Source organism: Oncorhynchus masou, chromosome 30 (assembly GCF_036934945.1).
Source record: "Oncorhynchus masou masou isolate Uvic2021 chromosome 30, UVic_Omas_1.1, whole genome shotgun sequence".
NCBI lineage: Eukaryota > Metazoa > Chordata > Actinopteri > Salmoniformes > Salmonidae > Oncorhynchus > Oncorhynchus masou.
Window position 1 is genome coordinate 4,901,804 of NC_088241.1, and position 6,279 is coordinate 4,908,082.

Below are 6,279 nucleotides of genomic sequence, written 5' to 3' on the forward strand. Positions count from 1 at the left end.
GAGGATTATTCTGCCCCGAAGATGGAGTTTGTGTCCTAATAACTAACCCAGGTAATGTCCTTTTTCTTTCCTTTTATCTAGGACATATTAAAGTGTTTATTTTACTGTCTGTTACCCCCTTAACCAGCTCAACTCACAGGTCAAGCTTTTGAGGTGCCCTTCGCTGTCGAATAGGATATCTCCGCTCCTCCTGGGCTCCCTGTGGTGGGCCAGGTTCGGGTGGAAGGTCAGGCTCTGTCTCTCCCGTACGTCCACAGTCAGGAGAATAGTCCTGGGGGTCGTTATTGTTCTTGTTCTCTCGGCATGTCTCTGCTGGGGCATTCGACCGTAGCAGATGATCCACATGAACGTTGACCTGGCGATGACCAATTTGGACTTGGTAAGTCAAAGGTCCTCTGCGTTGCAAGATCACACCTGAGTTCCACAGGCGCTTGGGGTGTCTGAAATCACGTACCATCACCCTCTCTTCCTCTTTGAATTCTTTGACAGTCTTTGAGTGTCTGTCATGAGCTTTCTTCTGCTGTAGCTGGTGCTTTGCCACAGTGCTTGACAAGTCTGGTTTCAACAATGTCAGGCGGGGAAGGTGGTTGGCGTTTCGGAAAAAGTTCAGCTGGTGTACATTCCGTTACTGTGTGTGGTGTGTTACGGTAAGTAAACAGGAACCGGGGAAGCCTTTGGTGGGTGGGCACAGACTGAACCTCGAGTCTAGTCCAGGCCTTCTTAAAGGTTTGCACGGCTCTCTCCGCTGCTCCGTTTGATGCCGGATGGTAATGTGGTGACAGGATGTGCCTTACTCCGTTGTTCTTGAGAAACATTTCAAAATCGTTTGACGTGAACGGAGGGCCATTGTCTGATACGAGCTCCTTGACTAGTCCAAAGGATGCAAACAGGTGTCTGAGAAGATTGATGGTCTTCTCAGCTGTGGTCAGTTGAGTAGGGAACACTTCCATCCACTTGGAATGGACATCGACGACAACAAGGAAATGTTGCTTGCAATTTCGGCGTAATCCACATGGATGCGTTCCCAAGGTGGAGCAGCCCAGGACCATGGATGAAGAGGTGCAGCAGCAGGCTTGTTGCGAACAGCTTCACAAGGTGAGCAGTGGCCTACATGCTGTTGAATGTCCTGATCCAGTCCAGGCCACCACAGATAACTGCGAGCGAGTGCTTTCATTCGAGTGATCCCTGGATGTCCCTCATGCAGGTCAGATAGCAGTCTCCTCTGGAATTTGTGAGGTACCACCACCCTTGATCCCCACAGAACACACCCTTGATCAGTGGACAACTGGTCTTTCTTGTCGATGAATGGAAGAAGGTTATCGTCATTTACGAAGGTTGGCCAACCGCTTAATGTTAAGTCCAAGACTTTGGAAAGCACTGGGTCTTTCCTTGTTTCCTCTGCTATGTCAGAAGCAGATATGGGCAGTTCATCAATGAGAGAGATCTGGAAGACTGCTCTATCATCTTCACTGTCGGAGTCACTATTGCACGGTAGTCTCGATAGTGCATTGGCATTTGCGTGATCGCTGGATCGTCTGTACTCAATCTCGTAGTCGTAGGCTAACAATATCCAATCCCAACGTTGCATTCGAAGTGCAGCAAGGGTTGGTATAGCTGATTTTGTTCCAAGGATGTCCAACAGAGGCTTGTGATCTGTCAGCAGTTGGAACTTCCTTCCGTAGAGGTATTTGTGAAACTTCTTCACTCCGAATATTATGCTCAGGGCTTCCTTCTCAATTTGAGCATCATTTTTCTCACTTGATGACAGAGTCCGTGATGCAAATGCAATAGGGTGTTGTTCTTCACCTGACGGTAGAACATGTGAGATGACGGCTCCTACTCCGTATGGAGATGCATCACACGCGAGTCTCAACTTCATCTCTGTGTTGTAGTGGGCAAGCCACTTGCTCTTTAGCAGACACTGTTTACAAGTCTTGAATGCTTCTTCGCATTGTGGGGACCAATTCCACTTTGTATCGGCCTGCAGCAGTTGGTGAAGCGGATGCAACAATGTGGACAAGTTTGCCACAAACTTTCCGTAAAAGTTCAGGAACCCCAAAAATGACCTCAGCTCTGAGATATTTGTGGGTGCTGGTGCGTTTACGATTGCTTCCACCTTGCTGTTGGTTGGGTGCAGACCTTGTGCATCAATCTTGTATCCGAGATACTCCACTGAGTCCTGGAGGAACTCACACTTGCTGCGTTTCATTCTGACTCCATATTTCTCCAGTCTTGACATCACTTTGTCCAGCACTACAAGGTGCTCTCCAATGGTTGGTGCTGACACGAGGATGTCGTCCACGAAGCACACAACATGGTCTATACCGTCCAAGATCTGATCCATTGTGTGTTGGAATATCTCTGGAGCTGTCGAGAGTCCATAGGCCAAGCGATTGAATCTGAATAGCCCCTTGTGTGTATTGATGGTCAGATACTGTTCTGACTCCGGCTCCAGCTTCAGTTGCTGATAAACGAATGCCAGGTCCAGCTTACTGAAATCCTTCCCACCAGCTAGAGTGGCAAACAGATCTTCAGCGTTTGGTAGTGGATATTCCTCTGGTAGTATGCAGCAATTTACTGTGACCTTGTAGTCACCGCACATTCTGACGGTCTTGTCTTTCTTTGGAACTACAACAATCGGAGCGGCCCAGTCGCTCCTCGCTACTTTCGTGATTATGTTATTCTTCTGTAGGCGGTCCAGTTCCTTCTCTACTGCTTCCTTAAGAGCATAGGGAACCGGACATGGCTTGTGAAAGATAGTCTTGGTTCCTTCTTGCACTCTGACTTTTGCTGTGAAGTCTTGTATTTCACCGTAGCCATCTTTGAAAAGTTCTTTGTGCGTCTCCAGCATGTTAGTGAGTGTAGCCTGACTCACTGGTTTGTCATTGATTGAAGATTTCTCCCCAGTTCAACTTGATCTTTTGTAGAGAGTTTCTGCCTAGCAAGGCTGATTTTTCTCCTTTAACAATGACAAGCGGTAGCGTCCATTACTTCCCCTCAAACCGGACTGGTACCTGGATCTTCCCTAACACAGGAATAGTGTCACCAGTGTATGAAGAAAGGCGGATGGACGCGGGCTGAAGAGGGCACTCTTTCAGTTTTTCTTTGTAGAGTCTCTCTGGAACCAGAGATACAGACGCTCCGGTGTCCAGCTGCATTTTTACTGGTTTTCCCGCTAACTCCATGTTGAGATAGATTCCATCTTTTAGTTGTTGAGCTGTGTACACTGTGAACAGTACCACTACTGTTTCAGTTGTACCTTCCTCTTCTTGTGCTGCGTCTGACAATTTTCGAGGCCTTACACACTCTCTGTAAATGTCCAACTTTTCCACAATTGTGGCACTTTTCATTTTGGAATCGACATTCACTGTGCTGATGATTATCTGTAGCAACTTGGCTTAGACCTTTGAGATGTGGGCTGCTTTGTTCTTGTGTAACCTTGAGGACAGGACTGAAAAAAGTGTGACTTTTGTGAGCTTTTTTCACCACGTGCATCACTGACCTTGTGAACACCTTTCTGACGTCCTGCATGTCCCGATAGCTCAATAGTATCCCTGTGGGCAAGCTCGAGTCCAAGTGCTATATCACAGGGTTTCTTAAAGGTCAGGTCCTTCTCTGACAGGAGCCTTCTGTGATATGCTTCACCTGTGAGACCACACATACAAACTTGTCACGGAGAGCATCATCAAGAAATCGTGCAAACTCACATGTACTTGCCAGCCTTTTTAAAGCAAGGATGTAGTCAGCCACGGTTTCCCCTTGACCCTGGTGACGTTGGTAATATCTGAAACGTTCTGCAATGAGAATTGACTTATGCTTGAAATACATTGAAAGAGTTTGTCAGTTCTGCATAGTTCAACTCCACTGCTTTAATTGGTTCTACGAGACCTTTCAGCAATCCATACTCAGTTGGACCCAAAACACTGAGAAATACGTCTGCTTTCTTTTCATCTTTGATTTAATTTGCAGCCAGCCAACGCTCAAAACGCTCCAAATAGGAATCAAAATCCTCTTTTGTAGCCTCAAACTCTGGTACTCCACCAATGGTTGCCATTTTCACAGTTAATTGTTCAGTTTCCTTATTCCTTGTATTCCTTCATTTTCATCTAATTCTTCACTTCAGAAGTTTCTGCAATTACTTCATTCACTGCACACATTTGTAATAATGTACACACTGTGTTACGTTCCTTCTTCCTTTTTTTTCTTGACAATATTTCTCCACTGAGATCGCCTAATTTCAATGGGTTCAATGACAGTTTTTTTTAAATGTATTTAACCACCAGAGGGCAGTGTCGCTATTCTGGACTCCAATAGTCTTGCTACTTGGCAGCTCCTGAATAGCAGTGCTTAGCCTTCTCTACTGGCGAAAGAAAAAAAAAAAATAACTGACGAATTACATAATTATTTTGAGTTTCATTACTCACGCAACATTCTTCCCTTCAAGCAATGTCCGTTTATGTAGTTTAATTAATCACCTCGTCGCCACTGTGATATTTGTGTTGTGGAGAAATGACCAGGCAGGAGACGGGAGTACAGTTAGTTTTCGTTTGGTCAAAACCCCTCGTGCTCTACAGTTCCCGGTACCCCAGTGCGCATTGTGCATTTCCTATTAGGTGTGGTAACGTAACACTTCCTTAATGCATTACTGCTTAGTAAAAACACAGTAATTAATATAAACAGATATAGATCCCAGATACTACAAAAACAAACGGAATAGAGACGCTTCGGAATTGAGGATTGAACACATCTTCATTCGCGTCTCCATCACAACCCCACTTATGCGCAGCTGATGCTGGCTAATTAATTGGAAATTAAAGGGTAAGCGCCCTATTGGAAGGAGAAGGACTGAGACGGCTCAGACAAATTCAGGGCCTTCACAGTATCCCAATGTAATCTAGTTTGAAATTATTCTGTTTTTGTCAAGTACTATATCTGTTTTGGATTCTTGCGGTCAATTCGCAGTGTACTAATTATAACTGTGTTCCCGCCCCACTAACATCCGCTCAAGGAGGGAGTTCTATTAACCCGAGTCGCGGTGCACAGGTCTATGGCCCATGACGTGAACGGGTAAAAACTGAACAGTAGCCTAATCTGCGCAGCTCGGTCATGTTCTCAACAAGGCAGCATGGTGCATCGTTTCACAAACATACATCTCTTTGCCATAAAATATGTTTGCATTTTCTAACTAGTTTTCTTTGGGAAGACATACCAAGTGTTTTAATCAAAAGCAATCACCTTTGCATGTGAAAACAGAAACCTACTCAACCTATGTGATTTTTGTTTGGATCCAACTTCTGAGGGGATTCGATTATCTGGCATGGCTTACCCTGGTGAGAAGAGTTTCCACTGTTTGCCAAGTGCCATGTCAAAGCCTAGAGCGAAGTTAGCTCAAAACAAAAGTGATGTAGCCTAAATTAAGTAATGGGTAGGATTGTGTTATCACATGCAAAAGTGATCTGCCTTCCCAATGAAAAATAGTTTGACAATGCAAACATATATTTTATGGAAATATATTTTTCTGAATGATGCGCCATGTCGCCTTGTTGACAACATGACCAAGCGGTGCAGATTACTATTCTATTTGAGAATGGCGTTCCTCCCTTCTCACTGACCATAGACTGGTGCACCACAGCTCAGGTTAACAGAACTCAGGGGTGATTTTAGTATGTAAATCTTGGTGGAGCAAAAAAAGAAAGAAAGTGGGATGCATGCCAGCAAAGCCACTACACAAGACAACATTAAACAATACATGAATTGCACTATAACTGTGACAAACGGTGCCCACAAACTGTTAGGGCTTACATAAAGCTGTTCCAACAGCAGTCCCAACATCTTACCACTGCTACACCTGGCTATCAGCGGAGCCTTGTCTGGCAGCAAAACAGTTCATTCAGCCTCATTTACTGCCTTTTAAAAATACATAGCTGATATGGCTGACTTGGTTAAACAAATGTGGTTTCTACTGACATTTGAGATGTACAAACTATGGATAAGATAAACAAGCGGATAAGAGGCAATCTGCAATTTCGATTAAGACATTAATGATCGAGCTAGGACGGACATAACGTTAGTCAATATAACTATTTGTTTAGCACTTTTGAAACGTACAGTGACAGAACTCAGAACATGGGCCATTCTTACAGTGTTCTCCCTGTACACCAAGTCAGAACCGTATGATAAATACTTGAGAAAAGGATAAATAGTGGGAAAACAGGCTGCCTAAGTATGGTTCTCAATCAGAGACAACGATTGACAGCCGCCTCTGATTGGGAACCATAC